This window comes from Saccoglossus kowalevskii, chromosome 14 (genome assembly GCF_978046115.1).
Source record: "Saccoglossus kowalevskii chromosome 14, keSacKowa6.1, whole genome shotgun sequence".
In the NCBI taxonomy this organism is placed as follows: domain Eukaryota; kingdom Metazoa; phylum Hemichordata; class Enteropneusta; family Harrimaniidae; genus Saccoglossus; species Saccoglossus kowalevskii.
The window spans coordinates 20961794-20977614 of NC_140654.1; the positions used below are offsets into that span (position 1 = coordinate 20961794).

A 15821-nucleotide genomic window follows, 5' to 3' on the forward strand; every position below is an offset into this window, starting at 1 on the left:
AAGGTACTGATGCACGACTCGATGGATACTACAAAACACGCATAAACCCTATTGAGAAATGTGCTGCCGTAGCTCTAGATAATGGTTACGGAATGTTTGCGGTTCAGAATGGAGGATGGTGCGCATCAAGTTGCACCGCTTGCCAAACATACAATACGTATGGTCCTTCATTTCAGTGTTCACCTAACGGAGAGGGTGGCCCTCTCAGCAATTCTGTTTACATCTTTGTTAATCTACCATGAACTCCATTATACTGACATACTTTTTGTGTTTATGCAAAACGTAAATACAAGAACAACAGTTGTAGATGTGAACATTATATTTAGCTATTATCTTATCAAATAATACAATTGTGATACAATTGTTAATTAAACCAAATTAGTCAAACAATTCTAAATGTTAACATTGAAATATCTTAATTAGTGTAGTCGTTCCATTCACATCCCAACATCACGTGCTATATTCGATATGTAACCTATTCGTTCTCGTATGTTGTATATGTGTTGTATGTGCATTCGCATTTTTCATAAGGAGGTATGCCAAACTAGTCTAGATTATGCGATATGGTTCACGTACATTGTACATGTTTACAATGTACACAAATCGATTTGCATAATAAGTTGGCGACTACTTTTCAAGATACTTGTCATAGCTATTTGCATTTTAGTAATGAATAATAAATAATGTTGTTGATTCCCTGGTTATTATGTGTCGTAATTCAAGTTATATCAAGGTGATGTCGGTTCAATGATACCCTATAGTAAGAAGTACAATGTGCAACTCGTAAGCAATTTAAGTGGGGATTTTTTTATTAGTATCAAAATATACGGTGTTAAGGTAGCAACATGATTTGAGCAACTCAAATCAAAACATATTAATAGCAAACTATATATTTTATGAAAGCTGAAATATTCAGGAATTTGATAATTCATATTTTGAAATGATTGTTTACATAGGGGTCATGTGCCCAGGGATTAACTGTACCCTGCCAGAATAACAAATCAAAAAGTTCTGCCGCTGCGATTTAACCATTTGATTGGGAATTTTAGGAATAATGTCGCTGTGAAAGGTTACTATAAAGTGTAAATGAACGTATGTATGTTATTATTTTTCTAATAATTATCATAAATACTAATTATTTCGAAGTTATATAAGTTCAAAACAGTGCAGATGTATGAACTGAGGAAACAACAAAAAACAAATTTACCTGGATGACAACACATTTTTGTCTTTTGTCTTTTCGTCAACATGGCGTCATATTCACTTCATTAATTCAAATGTTTTGTTATGCTAAACATGGGTGGGTCATCCCACTCAAGTATATTTACTGATTACTTAATCGCATCTAGTTTATTTGCGGATTATGTAAACTAAATCATCAATAGGTTTAAGTTTAAATTATCAATACCGTTAGAACTTCATACATTTTTGTTTAGTTGCGACTGCAGTTACAACTACGCTGTCTAACGCGTTCCTGAGAAATACATTTCCTGCACTGTCACCAAATTAACATATTCACGTGATTGCGATATTCAACGCATCTTCGTCAGGTCTATTAAATTGTTTTTGCTCGGTTACTATAAACCGTGGTTTTTGTCACCATAGCCAGGGGAGATATGCGAAAAACTGAAACAATCCGCCGTGAAAAAGGAGATGTACAAGAGAAACACCTGTAAAAGCATATCGTGTACGAAGACCTCAGACAAACAATAAATATTTCTTTTGTCTGAGCAAAGACGAAACACTTTTGTTGACTGGAAAGGGACAGGAAATTGTCAGTATTGCTCGACACATCCCGTTTAAAAACAAAGCTGGCACGTGCCCATCTATTTACAACTTTGAATTTTCAAATGAGCTCATAATATCTACAATGACTAGAAGGGGTCAGGAAGTAGTCAGTGTAACGTCTGATAAATTATTTTGAGACCGAAGACGCACCGTTTGCCTGTCACAGTGCAACAAAAACATTACGAAGAATTCACACTAGGTCTGAGTTTGAATATTGTCCCTGCAGCGGTAAAATCCCGGTGTAACCAAACAAACGTTGTCAAAAATCCCTCAGAAAGAGTTATCCTGTACCAAATGATATGCGTGCTGGGGACTGTTTTTTGCCTCTGACGTTACTGGCTTGAATTAATAAAAGAAAGCCATGCGATCTGAATCTAGCGACTATTTACGTGGTCATGTGCCCTTTCAGTGTAACGCAAACTACGTGGTCAGCAATCAGCACCGAAGCCATACTAGTAACTTGGGCTTGTTTTTTTAACCATTGTTATTAAACCAGGCTCCACTCATCTCGTCAATCACAGAATTATGAAAAGCGGTCAAACGTTCGGCCAATCAAAATCGTCAATTCACGCACCCGGGCGGTCCATAAAGTAGACCCTTGTAAGAACTGAATTTAATTTCCAACGTGGCGGACGCATACCGATTCAACTCTGTGGCTGTCATACTCTTTCGATATTGTTGCTTATCATAGATATTCACAATGTATATTCACTGCTCGATGACCATATAATTATCCAGCAAAAAACTTTTTATTGTGCGTGAATGAAACATGTTTTTCCGGTCAAAGCTGTGCTTGTTGCGACGATCGCCGGTGGTCACAGCTTCTCGATAAAGTGCACAAGATAAACACATACTGAAAACAAGTTATATAGCGATATTGATGGCAAATTAATAGGATACTGATTATTTTTTTTGAACGTGGCCAATTAATATGACACAAATAATAATAAAATACAATATATAGGTGGGCAAATTAAGAGACCATGAATTAATAGTTGTGCGGTAGTGTAAATAGCTACCCCATCCATGGAGTCTGTCCATGTCTTCCACTAACCGAATTACACCTTTCTTTCATAAACAACAAACCAGCATGTCGCTACTTTGCTCGTTTAAAGACTCTAATTTCACTAAAATTAACGAATGTTTGTCACTTGTGCGCGCGTACTTCTTCGTCAACGGAAATGACAGTGTCGCTGTCACTATACAAATCAATCTTCTCCGAACAAAAGTAGCGTCTTCTAAATCATCTGAAACAGGATCTAATTTTCGGCTGTACCCACTCAGTCGGACCCGTTTCTCTTCACTCATGGGTTCAAAATACTTTTTTTGACGACCTCTCTTTTTTCTCATGTTAAAATGATGTTGCTTTGCCTTGCTGAAAAAATGGTGTTGTGCGTTTGCTCTTTCAATAATGAATGTGTGTATACAGAAACTCTTGACACTGACAATATAACAGAAGCTGATAAGATGGGCTTTTATTTACCATAGCAAACAGCCAAGCTGTAGAGACAACATATTACTTGAAGTAACGTAATGCTATTGTCCACAATTTGTTCATCATTTGAATTATGTAAATAATTAAGTGGTTGTTTGCATTTTGAATGGCAACTGAAAGTCAGCTTGCTGTGCTCAGTTTTCTCACAAATTTGCGTCTAAAATAACATTAGTACTATTTTTTTTGTTAGTTGTACTGAAAGAATACAAGAAAGTAATATACCGATTATTAAAAAAACATTGTTGCTACCCAATGATGATAATTATTGTATTCATTGTAGCGATAACAAATATGTCAGCATCCTTTATTTATTTTTTTGTCATATTACCCCAAACCCTTCAAATGGAAGTGTGCATGGAATCACGGAAAGAAATTGTGTGCATTGTCTTGTGATAACTGTCATAAAGGTGATAGACAGGTAATACTTGTTTTCAACTCTGGAAAAACAGTGGAATCTGCCAATTGTGCGGGTAATTTACATAACAAATGGTGTTTTAAACTTTGGAAGGAGAATAGGAATATACCAGGTGTGCTGTTATTTGAATAACAAAGGATGTTTATGATCTACTGAGTTACCTACGTGACACAGCTTCTAGCAAGATGACATTCTGATTGGCTCATGTGGAAACCCAGGTGGTGACACTGAATCAAGCCTATAGATTGGACAGACTCAGGACAGTTGTGCTCCATCAGTTCAACTTGGTATACAGTGTGTCCTGCTACGATATTGTGTGACAAGTGATACAGGCTACAACCATCATTTTGTGAGACTTGTATGATCTCCTGCTTCCATCGGTGCCCTCCAGAATACTAGCGTTCCTCTGCAAGCAAGACTCCTGTATTTCTTCATTGTTGTGTTGCTAAATCCATTCACTGTCGTCCATTAATGCATCCTGGAACTGTGAGTTATCACCAATGCACACTTCCCAGAGCAATCCCCTATTTTAGTGACTTTATTCATTGTATTTTTCTGTGCTTTATTTCTTGTAATTATTTTGAGAGGTATTAAAACCAGGAGCTTCAGCGTGACATTTTGGTGTGTGTGTATTTCATTTTCAGTACTATCGTCTTGTCTACCCCATACTAGCAGTAAAAGAACCTGAGTACTTACACTGTGACATTTTGGTGTCAGAAGTGGGATTGTAATTCTGATTCGGATTGTGATTCTGATTTGGATTTTATTGTCAGCAATCCTTTGACTAAATTGACTGTTTCGTAACTGCTTAAGGTCTAGAGAACGCGTTGTTGTCAGACCAGCTTGTCAGGTTGACATTAAATTGCTTTATTTAATATCACTGGAATTTGATTTGCACCTTTTCAAGCATGGATATTGTTATTGAACTCGAAGAGTTATGTAGTAGATTAGACTATAAGGGGAAGAGCTGACTCAATTTATGAGGACTGAGCGTGAGAAGAAACAGAGAGTGCGTGAGGAGAGGGATGAGCGAGCAGCCAAACGTGAGGCTGAACGTAAGGCTGAAAGGTTGAAACGTGAGGAAAGGGACAGAGAGCGTGAGGATGAACGTGAAGTTGAAAGGTTGAAAATTGAGGCAATAGAGAGAGAACGAGACCGTGAAGAAAAAGAGAAAATAAGAGAGCATGAACTTGAAGTGTTGAGATTACGTGCGAAAGCTAATGGTCAAAATGGAGGCTTAGAACAGTTGGCACAGTCCGTTGCTAGTTCTAAGGGCCCAACACTATCTTTGTTTGATGAGACTAGAGACGAGATAGATGCATTTATTATAAGGTTCGAGCTGAAACTCAGAAATGGCCCGTGGTAGTTGGGTTATTAATCTTAGTGCATTATTGACAGGCAAAGCATTGTATGTGTTGTCTGCAACAGAGTCCATTGATTACAATTTTGTAAAGGCAGCTTTGTAGAAGCGTCATGATATGAATAAAAAAGGTTATCGAAAGAAATTTCGAACTAGTAGGGAAGAAGGTGGCGTAAGCATTTCGCAATTTGCAGCTAGATTAAGTAGTTATTTTGACCGATTGGTAGAGCTGTCTGATCTGAAGTTGGTAGGAGCTTTGATGGAGCTAAGGACTTAGTGATGAGAGATCAATTGACGAGTACTTTTGGTAATGAGTTGTCCATTTTTATAGGTGAAAGGTCACCCAAGTCAGTTAAGTAAATTCCTGAATTAACTGATAAGTTTAGAGATGCACATGGACAGACTAGTGGTATAAATCAGAAATCTAGCCAGTTTCAGCCAGGCAGTCAGAAAGGTAAAAGACAGGGTCGATTTGGTCAGGCTGTTATGTCGTCCAAAGTTTGCTTACGTTAGTTGTGAGCCACCGGGGAGTACATTATAGTTTAAATATAGGAATGTTACCAACATAACAGTCTGTTTTATTTAGTAAGGAGGGAATGATAATACTGAATACAGAAACGGTATCAAAATTGTGGCATGTAATATTTAGTTCAGGAGAACTGATAATGATAAATATAGGAATGGTACAATTAATTGCAGCATGTATTATTAAGCTCGTGAGGACTGATAATAATAAATATAAGATTGATACCATGATTGCAGCATGTACTATTTATTCCGGGAGAATTAATAGTAATGAATACAGGTAAATTCGGTCCTCCTATGCCCATAGAAGTATAGTTTTTTTTCAATGTTCTCGTAAAACCACGACCATGACAATAAACAAGAGACAAATCACAATTATTTTATTTTTCACTGTATCTCATATATACCACAACATTGCTAGTAATCCAAAATGGCGGTCAAAGGACGTTACTGATCGACAATAGTTTATTTGTCTCATTGGAAGATTTGGTATACATGCAACACGTTAAAGCGAGAAACAAATGCCACGAACTGTGACAGCTGTTGCCAGAAATATAAGATGGCGCAAAATATGATAACTGACCATTTCATAGGAACTTCAAAATTGTTTCTCATCGATACACAATATTTTTTGTAATTATTTAGATTATTTATAAACGATGCCACATATTTGTGTAAATGTGAATGACGATGAATGAAAAATAATGGGAAAATGTAAACAAAAACTAATTTCGATTCACATCACCGTACAGTCGCACGAATTATTCCATTCCCATAATCACCAGCATGTGACTGTACATTCAATACATGAATATTATAGCCTCATTAGCAATTCTAATTACTGTTATCATGCATACAAAGACAGTAGTATAATAAATCCAGAGGATTGGGAATTAAAATGTGCAGTTAATTAATGTACTTTTAAAAAACTCGTCTATTCATACGGAATATTCGTTAGTAGTTTAGGTCTCGTAATGAAATAATATATGAATAATGAAGAGAGTCGTTTGTATTTTTCTACAATGATATTATTTTATGCTGTAATACAGTCAGTGTTAGCAAAACCAATCTTATTATCTGTACACAATATCATTTACATTACAAATTTACGAAATATACGTTTACATCTATGTAGAAATAAATGACGATGTATAATAAATAACACGGTAAATGTGATACAAATTAATTCCGGTTCAAATTACCAGAGAGGGGCATGAAGTATTCTAATTCTATATTTAACACCTTGCCAATGATTGATCATTAGCAAGTATAAATGCCTTGATCATTTTCATACATACATATCATTGAGCAGCTCTATGATAGTTGTATGTGTTATTCAAGCGTGAATGAAGCGTTGGCAAATATGTTCAAATATGTATCGTTTCATGATATACCATCACTGTCGTGTTATTAGTTACCCGTATTGTGCATACAACGGCAGTAGTATAATAAATTCAGAACAATGCGAATAAAAACGCACAGATAGTCAATGTGCCTCGTCTACATACATGTAATGTTCGTACGCAGCTTAGCACTTGTACAAAAGCATATCTGAATGATAAAATCTTTAGTTTCCGAATAGCAATTTTTTTGTTTTACTCTACTCTAACATTCGTGTTTACACTCATGTTCAGCAAATATAAGCATATTTGTGTAGATGTGAAATATAATGTAGCAGAAAATATTGAACTAATTAAAATTATTTTGGACTGACATCCAACATTTGATGATTAGCTTCTATTATTATACATTGTTCTGCATTGGCACACACATACATCTTGAGGAGCAGCTTGCTATTAGTATTGTTCCAGAATGATGATATATTTGCTTGTTGTGTTCGTATATAATCTTCTAAATTCTTTTTGAATTACAGTAAATTACAGTCATGTTAAACAAATATAAAGCTACTTCCAACATTTCCTTCACCATTATTTTTTTTATTTAAAATCAATTTGTCTAAATGTGGAAGAATGCACATGTTGAACTATACTATTTTCCAGTCAAATAATCATACACCCACATGATGTATTAACATTTGATATTCACAAGCCACTTTCTGTATTCAATACATGGGCATCATTGACTCATTAAGAATTATAATTATATTAATCGTTCTCACAAATTATTGACATAATTGATGTATAGCTTATATAATTTCACTTTGAACATATAACTCGCTAATACAGGTCGAAACCATGTCACATGTTGTCGATTATATCACCATACTGGCGTATTTCGTTTAGTAAACTAGCTCTAATTCATGGGATGAAGTCACACGTCGCGTTACATTGTGATTTCCTGTACGTCGTTTGCGACTGCTAATTGGGTTGCAGATGTAGATAGTCAACTAGGGAAAACTGTCTAATTTAGCTTCACTTTAAAAGATGAACTCAACACATTAATGAAAACGAAGATGCACCGATGACGACGAAGGAAGCAATGAAGTATTCTATATATGTCTTTCTATATTTTTGTGAAGAAATCGAAACATAGCTAGTCGACTTCGAGAAAAAAACATCTTCTAACTTCAACAATTAGTGTTGATGAATGATTCCATATATATAAGAAAAATAACGGGTAAATTTAAACTAAATTAATTTCGATTCACATCATAGTACAGTCGTGCGAATTATTCTAATCCCATAATCACCAGCTTGTGACTGTACAATCAATACAGAAATACCATAGCCTCATTAGCAGTTATAATTACTGCGATCATCATTTTTACATACAAGGACTAAGAGATTATTTGCCTTCCTAACGTCGGGTAAATGATCACCTGCGCCCGGGCGCAAACGACCATATTCGGGCAGTAATATATAAAATAACACGGTAAATGTGATATACATTAATTTCAGTTCAAATCACCAGAGAGAGATATGAATTATTCTAATCCTATATTCAACAGCTTCCACATCATTGTCCAATTAGCAATTATAATTGCCTTGATTATTTTTACATGTCGTTTTGTACGTGTTATTCAAGTGTGTATGAAGCATTGGCAAATTAAGTTGTGTTATTCGACTACTATCTTCATCAAATTAGTTCAAATATGTATCTTTTTACCATCACTGTCATGTTCTTAGCAACCTTTCTTGTGCATACAATGGCAGTAATTTAATCAATTCAGAACAATACGAATACAAACACATAGTTAATCAATGTGCTTCGTCTAGCTACATGGAATGTTCGTACATTACCTTAGAGCACTTGTAAAAAATAAATCTTAATGCTAAAATATTTAGTATTGTTAAATATTCTTGTTTTCACTCACGTTTAGCAAATATAAGCAATATTACACTTCAACGCACTAAAAATAATCAATATAGGAATAGTACCAAATATTTAATTAAATTTTCGGTAGCTGGCAATTCAATATTAGTACCAAAAAAGTACCATGTATCGAGAGGAGTGTTATCATGAATATGGAAATGGCGTGGAACGCTGCTAATAATCAATCCGGAAATGGTACAACAATAGTAGCATGTGCTATTCAGTTGAAGAGGACTTATACGATAATAATGAATATACGAATCGTATCAAAATACAATTGTATAATTTTGTTGTCTAGAGCTGCTAATAATTCAGAAATAGAACCAAAATATTGGGATGCGATATTTAGTTCGAGAGAACTGATAATATCAAAATATAGCAGCACATACAATGTAGTTGCTGAATAATTAGATGCTAATAATTATCAATTGGTACCAAAATATTAGCTTTTGCTATTTAGTTAAAGAGGACTGGTAATAAATAATGTATAAATGGTATCAAAAATTGTAGCACATACAATTAAGTTGTCGAGAGCTGCTAATAATTCACAATTTGTACCAAAGTATTCGCTTGTGCTATTTAGTTAAAGAGGACTGGTAATAATGAATGTATAAATGGTATCAAAGATAGTAGCACATACAATTTATTTATCGAGAGCTGCTGATAATTCACAATTTGTACCGAAATATTAGCATGTGCTATTTAGTTCAAAGAAACAAATATATATATTAATGAATATAAGTATGGCACAAAAATAGCAGTACATACAATTCATTTATCTAGCTAGTACTGCTAATAATTCATTAATGGTACTAAACTAGTGTAATATATTATGTAGTTCAAAAGGACTGGTAATACTGAATATTGGGATCAATGGCACAAATAAAAAAACAGCATAATTTTTTTTTCGAGAGCTGCTACTAATTTAGCATTTTTACCATAATATTAGCATGTGCTATTTATTTCATCAGGACTTGTATTACTGGAGAGAAATTTTAAAAAAATAGCAGCAAAAAACATTTAGTTGCCGAGAGCAGCTAATACATGCATGTAGTGCATGAGAACTGGTAATAATATATATATACGAATCAATGTCACATAAAAGTGTAGTTGTCGATGGCTGCTACGATTTCAGGATTGGTATCGAATTATTAGCATGTACTATTTATTCCAGTAGGACTTGGAACTATTAACATTGAATATAGGAATGTCGTCAAAGTATTAGCATGTATTATTTAGGTTGAGGGAACTACTAACATTGAATATAGGAATGTTGTCAATGTAGTAGCATGTATTATTTAGCTCGATGTAACTGCTAACATTTATTATAGGAATGCAGTCAAAGTAGTAGCATGTATTATTTAGTTCGATGGAACTGCTAACATTCAATACAGACATGTCGTCAAAGTAATATCATGTATTATTTAGTTCGAGGGAACTGCTAATATTGAATATAGCGGTGTCGTCAAAGTAGTAGCATGTATTATTTAGTTTGAGGAAACTGCTAACATTGAATATAGCGATGTCGTCAAAGTAGTAGCATGTATTATTTGGTTCGAGGAAACTACTATCATTGAAAATATGAATGTCGTCAATGTAGTAGTATGTATTATTTAGTTCGAGGGAACTACCAACATTTAATAAAGGAATGCCGTCAATGTAGTAGTATGTATTATTTAGTTCGAGGGAACTACCAACATTTAATAAAGAAATGCCGTCAATGTAGTGGCATGTATTATTTAGTTGAAGAGAGCATACATATTGAATATTGTCAAACACAGTGAAAAATATTTGATTGCATTATTGGGTTGGGTGTGTGTGGCCATCGGATGCAGAATTTTAGATTAAGCCAGTTCACAATTAGGCCGCCATTTACCATGAAGCAATACAAGGTCGAATGTAGCATGGTACCTGGCTCTATTCTGTTCCTATGTACTGAATATCAGCTTGCTGTGTTTTGGTATTTTTCAAGGCAAATTGACCAGAAAAGTGAGTTTAATTTTAATTTTTCATATGTAAATACTTATGCGGAGCTACTGTAGTGGCTTTTTCTTTCCGATTATGAAAATGTGTGTTTCTGTCGACCATCGTTAAGATATTTAAATAGTAGCTAAAACGTTTCTTCATAACATTTATTTTTATAAATGTTGTTTGAAATTGAAGATTATGATTTGTATTTTATCTTTTACCCACAGAATAGCGTTTATACAGTAGTTTCTGTGTTACTTCCTGGGTAACATTTTCTTCCTGAAATGTGAGAATTGTTAACCTTTTTAGTCTCTTTTGACTGAGATTTTCCTAATGAATCTGGTATACTAAGTTAAGTTACTGTGCATACGAAACATATAAAATGTCTTCAAGGAAGAATATTGTAATATAATTCCGATTACGAGGATGTCAATAAAGTTTTCTGGATGCATGTTTTTTTGTGATGTGGTTACTAAGCTGCTACGTATACTAAATTAAGTTATAGCTTGTCAGGTTATAGTCAACTGATAGTAGTGTTTCCGTATCTTGATATGCAAAATGGAAGTATATGTATATCATCAAATCATATTATGGAATATGTCTTTCTATTGTTTGAACAAATGATGCAGTCTGAATTTGAATTAGAATCATGTACATTTAATCCCAAGAAGACATCTTTTGATGAAAAATTTACTGAAATATTACAATAATTGTCAAGGGCAAATTCAAGATCGCGATGCACTGGAGAGACATGAATACAATTTTAAAACAAATAAAGCAGTGTTTCAGGAAAATTGTGACAAAAAGTACTTATCAGTATCGACTATATTACGTATATTTAAAAAACCTTTTTGTAGTGGAAATTTTATTAATCAGTCTGTATTTACAATTTCTGAGTGATACATCATAAGTAGTAATGAAATGTAGTTTGAAATAATACTCAAAATTTAGATTTGTGCCAAAAATCTTTCCACTTTTCAACACAGGTTTGAGTTATTAGGTTTAACCTATACATTTTCTCTACGATTTCTGAGTAAGCTCTTTTAATATGGATAAGGGTAGATTTATTTTCATTATCTCTGCTATTCAAGGAAACTAACCAATTTCTAGGAATAGCATCAATAAGACTGAAATATTTTAAAAATTGATTTGATGATATGTTATATTTGTCCGAGAATGTTTTAAAGGTGAGGAAATAGTCCCTATCATCCAGTACATCGGGAAGAAATACATACCACTCTGGTACCAACCTCTATAGAACATAGTTCGCTTTATTGACATTTATATATGAATGGAAGACGTTAAGAGCTTTGCAATTTCTGAGTGGTAGAGTAATTGTAAATAATTGTTTTGACTAATAAACTCATGGCAAGCAGTACAAAAGGAAATTTAATTTCACTACTTTAATAAGTCTAATAATATATTTCAACTGTTTTACGGGCACTAGCAAAAGTAATATGATATCACTAATTGGTCAATTAAATGGTTTGTAAGCACAATATGTAGATTTCACGGTTTTTGACAAATGTTGTGTGAGCGCCACCCAGAGCCCACAGGAGTTATTCGTTCGTTTTAGTTGGAAGTCGAAGAAATCACGTTGGGGACTGTATCGTGACAACGTGAAATAGAACCACAATTGTTTTTGCGAGAGTGTTATTGTGATTTAGGGAATCGCGCTTTATGATCAACGAAAGAGTAATGACAGAACAAACAAGACAAGACAATGAAATGGAAATTCTCGCGGCTTTACATGAAGAGCTATAACTCAATTAGGAAGATCTCAAGAGCGTGTACTACCATTGATAACCAAACATTTTGAAATCGTTCTCATAAATTGTGTATAAACTTTTCATTTCAGTTTCTGTAACATTCGAAATATATTTCTTGACCAATAAAGACAATGACGTATTTGTTCCATGCGGTTCCAAGTCCGGGAAGGTCACTATATCATCAGCCTTGATCTTGCGCAGCACGTGGTTGGCGTCACGTGTAAAGGTCTCGTACTTCCCGATAATATCGTAATGTACATCACAAGGCTTGCAAAGCTCTTCATACGTTTGCCAGTGAACGTCAATGTTTTTCTGGTGGCTTAAGACAAACCTCACAAAACTTTGAAACGTTGGTATCTTCGAATTTTTTCCATCAATTTTATCGCGATATGCGGACAGCAACCGTTCAAATGGATGCCTTACAAATATTATTTTTGTATATGTTTGAAGGCGCTGTACTCTACCTTCTAGATCAAAGCTTCCAAGTTGTTTGAATTTCTTTGTGTAAATACCCCATGTACTGTCCTTTATTTCAGCAGTGCTGTTGTAGCGCCCTCCCATTACTATCAGCACTCTTCGCCAATTTGATGTTGCAACTTTGGGAACAGGACAGTAAATCAGTTTATACTTGTCATCGACGTACATTTCATGGGACAACTGCAATTGTCTATAATTGTCTGTCTGTATTTTCCCACTTTCAGCAGCCATCATGTTTTGTTCACTAGCGTTTGAACAGTTCACATATTTATTAGAAACCTGTATACTAGTATTTTGCAGCTGGTGACATGTACATCGCAGAAATGACAGGCGTCTGCGCATGTCTGTTTCGACCATCCGGGTTCTAGATAAGTTCTGAAAAATAATGGTTCTTATATAATGGAAAATATATAAGGAAATATGATTATCATTGCATGTATTATGTAACAGAGGGTGAATGAATTTTGAAGTTATGGAATAGTAGAAATTATTAATTGTGGACGATGCTTTTTCCAACTAGTGTATAGAGAATTAGAATGATCAAGTTCCAGTCAGCTAGTATACTGCTTGTAATTTTATCATCAAAGGACGATTTAAAGTTACATTTGTATCACCCGGCAGGCGAGTATACCGTGAGTCAACAATACAGACGCCATCTTGCACTCAAAAAAGTGAGTTTGTGGACTAAACATAAAAAACAGATTCAGTTTCAATAATAATACAAATTTGCATAGTTGGTACATGCAAACATTAGCCACACAAGCTAGCTAAATCAAACACACATAGTGCATTCTTCAATTATATACTCGCATCTGCATACACACCAATACTGTTTAGTATGTGTATTAATGCTATAAAAATGATTCCGACAACATAATCCTCAAGCTACGTTGATAAAAAAAATACGATTTTAAACACTAGAGGGCGCTCGATTATTTTCTAAAAAATACCTCTGGTCTAATCATATTCAAAAGAAAGTGGTAAAACACTTATAGCGCACGTTTTCTAATAAGAAATAATGGCCAAAATTAAAATGATTTAATGTAGTTTATTATGTCCTCTTCATAGGAATAACTTGTAAATTTACCTTACCTTGCCTGCAAGTGACGTTGTGTTATATATTGGCATTTTGTCCAAGGTCAAATTGCTTGCATTTGATCGTGAGTGATAATCTAGAAGCCTTGCGTCTCTCAAATCGCCTGCAAATTATATTGAAAATCAGATTAATGCAGAATACAGACGTAGATTCCCATCATTACTGACCACATATGACCCCACTCACTAGATTTATCTTATTGACATGGCTTTATTAGTGCACAACATTTGGTAAAAATAATTAACTATTTAGTCTCAATCTTTGATTCAGATTAAATGTAAATTTGAATGTATTGTTTAAGTATTCAAAATCAAAGGAAGCACTAACAGCTAGCCACAATTTGATTTGTTTTACGCCTTCTATCTCAATGTACCTACTGCTTTTGTGTCAGTGAATATTGGCTCGTTCATGTTAACATGAGACCGGTCACTGGTAGCATAGTGGTTGTCGCACCAGACTTATGATCGGTAGTTCAAATCCTACCTTAGGGTGAACATCAAAGGGTCGACCCCTACACTGGGTGAGTGTGCCACAGACTCAGTGGAAAGGCCAATTCCACTGGCCGAGATTCATTCACTAACGAATGCGACTTTGGTGGAACTTTGGTCAAGGTCTGCAGGTGCTTGTGTTCGACCGGGCCTGGTTGACGCCAGGATAGCGCAATAAAATTGCCATTTGATAGGGAGATGACCACACAGCCCTATCATGTAGTCCCAAACAGGAAATGACTTCTGTGGCAAAATGCACTATGTGTCAGCACTAGCACTTGCAATTTGCACTTACATAAAAGAAAAGTCAGGAGAGACAACAGTGACATTCAATGTCCGGAAAATGAAAATCGTCCTAGATAAATCCATAATCACAATCTGTGGTATGATTCCTAATACAGACGAATAGTTTTAAATGTACTGTAGCGAATGAAAGGAGAGTTTTTTAAATTGAAACTCTTCTTTTATATTGTAGTTATTTGCTGCAAATGTGTTTAACTAAGTGAAGTGTCAACGTCAACTATATTTCACGTAATTCTCTGTCTCAATTTGGTCACGTTTCCTATTTTCAAACGGTCCTAACAATATATTGTTAGTTGCACGTAGTTATGTATTATATTATACCAGTATACTATTTGTGTCAAACCATCGATTTGATTTGTCCAAACACAAAATTTACATATGCAATCAAGGATATATCTAAGCAATAATGACTACCCAAGCGCCATATTGGATGAGGAGTGGTGTATATGAATGATAATGTGTGAAGCAAGACGAACTTATACTGAGAAAGGCGTCGGTGGTACAGATCAGGTTGTAACGAACAGAGATGGTGATAACTGTCTCTGTTGACTAGTTGAATGGCAATTGAAATAGTACTTGCCTCATTCATGTGACAATTGAATACATTATATGGATGAATCGAATCTTGCATCACCTAAGACTTTGCAGGTATAAGCGCTAGTACATTCACGTGTGTACACTCGTGTACACTCGTGTAAACTCGGTGTAGATGCTGACATTTTCATAATGGCATCAAATACGGATTCACCAATAGGAGAATACAAGTAAAAAAATACTTTTATCCGCTACTGAAGACAGAAACCGTCGAAAATTGCTTTCTGTCTGCCATTTTGTAAAGTATTGTTTGTTTGTTTGTTTTCAAGT

At 34.7% G+C, this 15821-nt stretch overlaps 1 pseudogene; it reads right to left on the reverse strand.

Annotated features, from left to right (window-relative positions):
* Positions 1-12617: 12617 nt before the first annotated feature.
* LOC146734563 (carbohydrate sulfotransferase 9 pseudogene) lies at positions 12618-13301 on the reverse strand (annotated as a pseudogene).
* Between the last annotated feature and the right edge of the window lie 2520 nt (positions 13302-15821).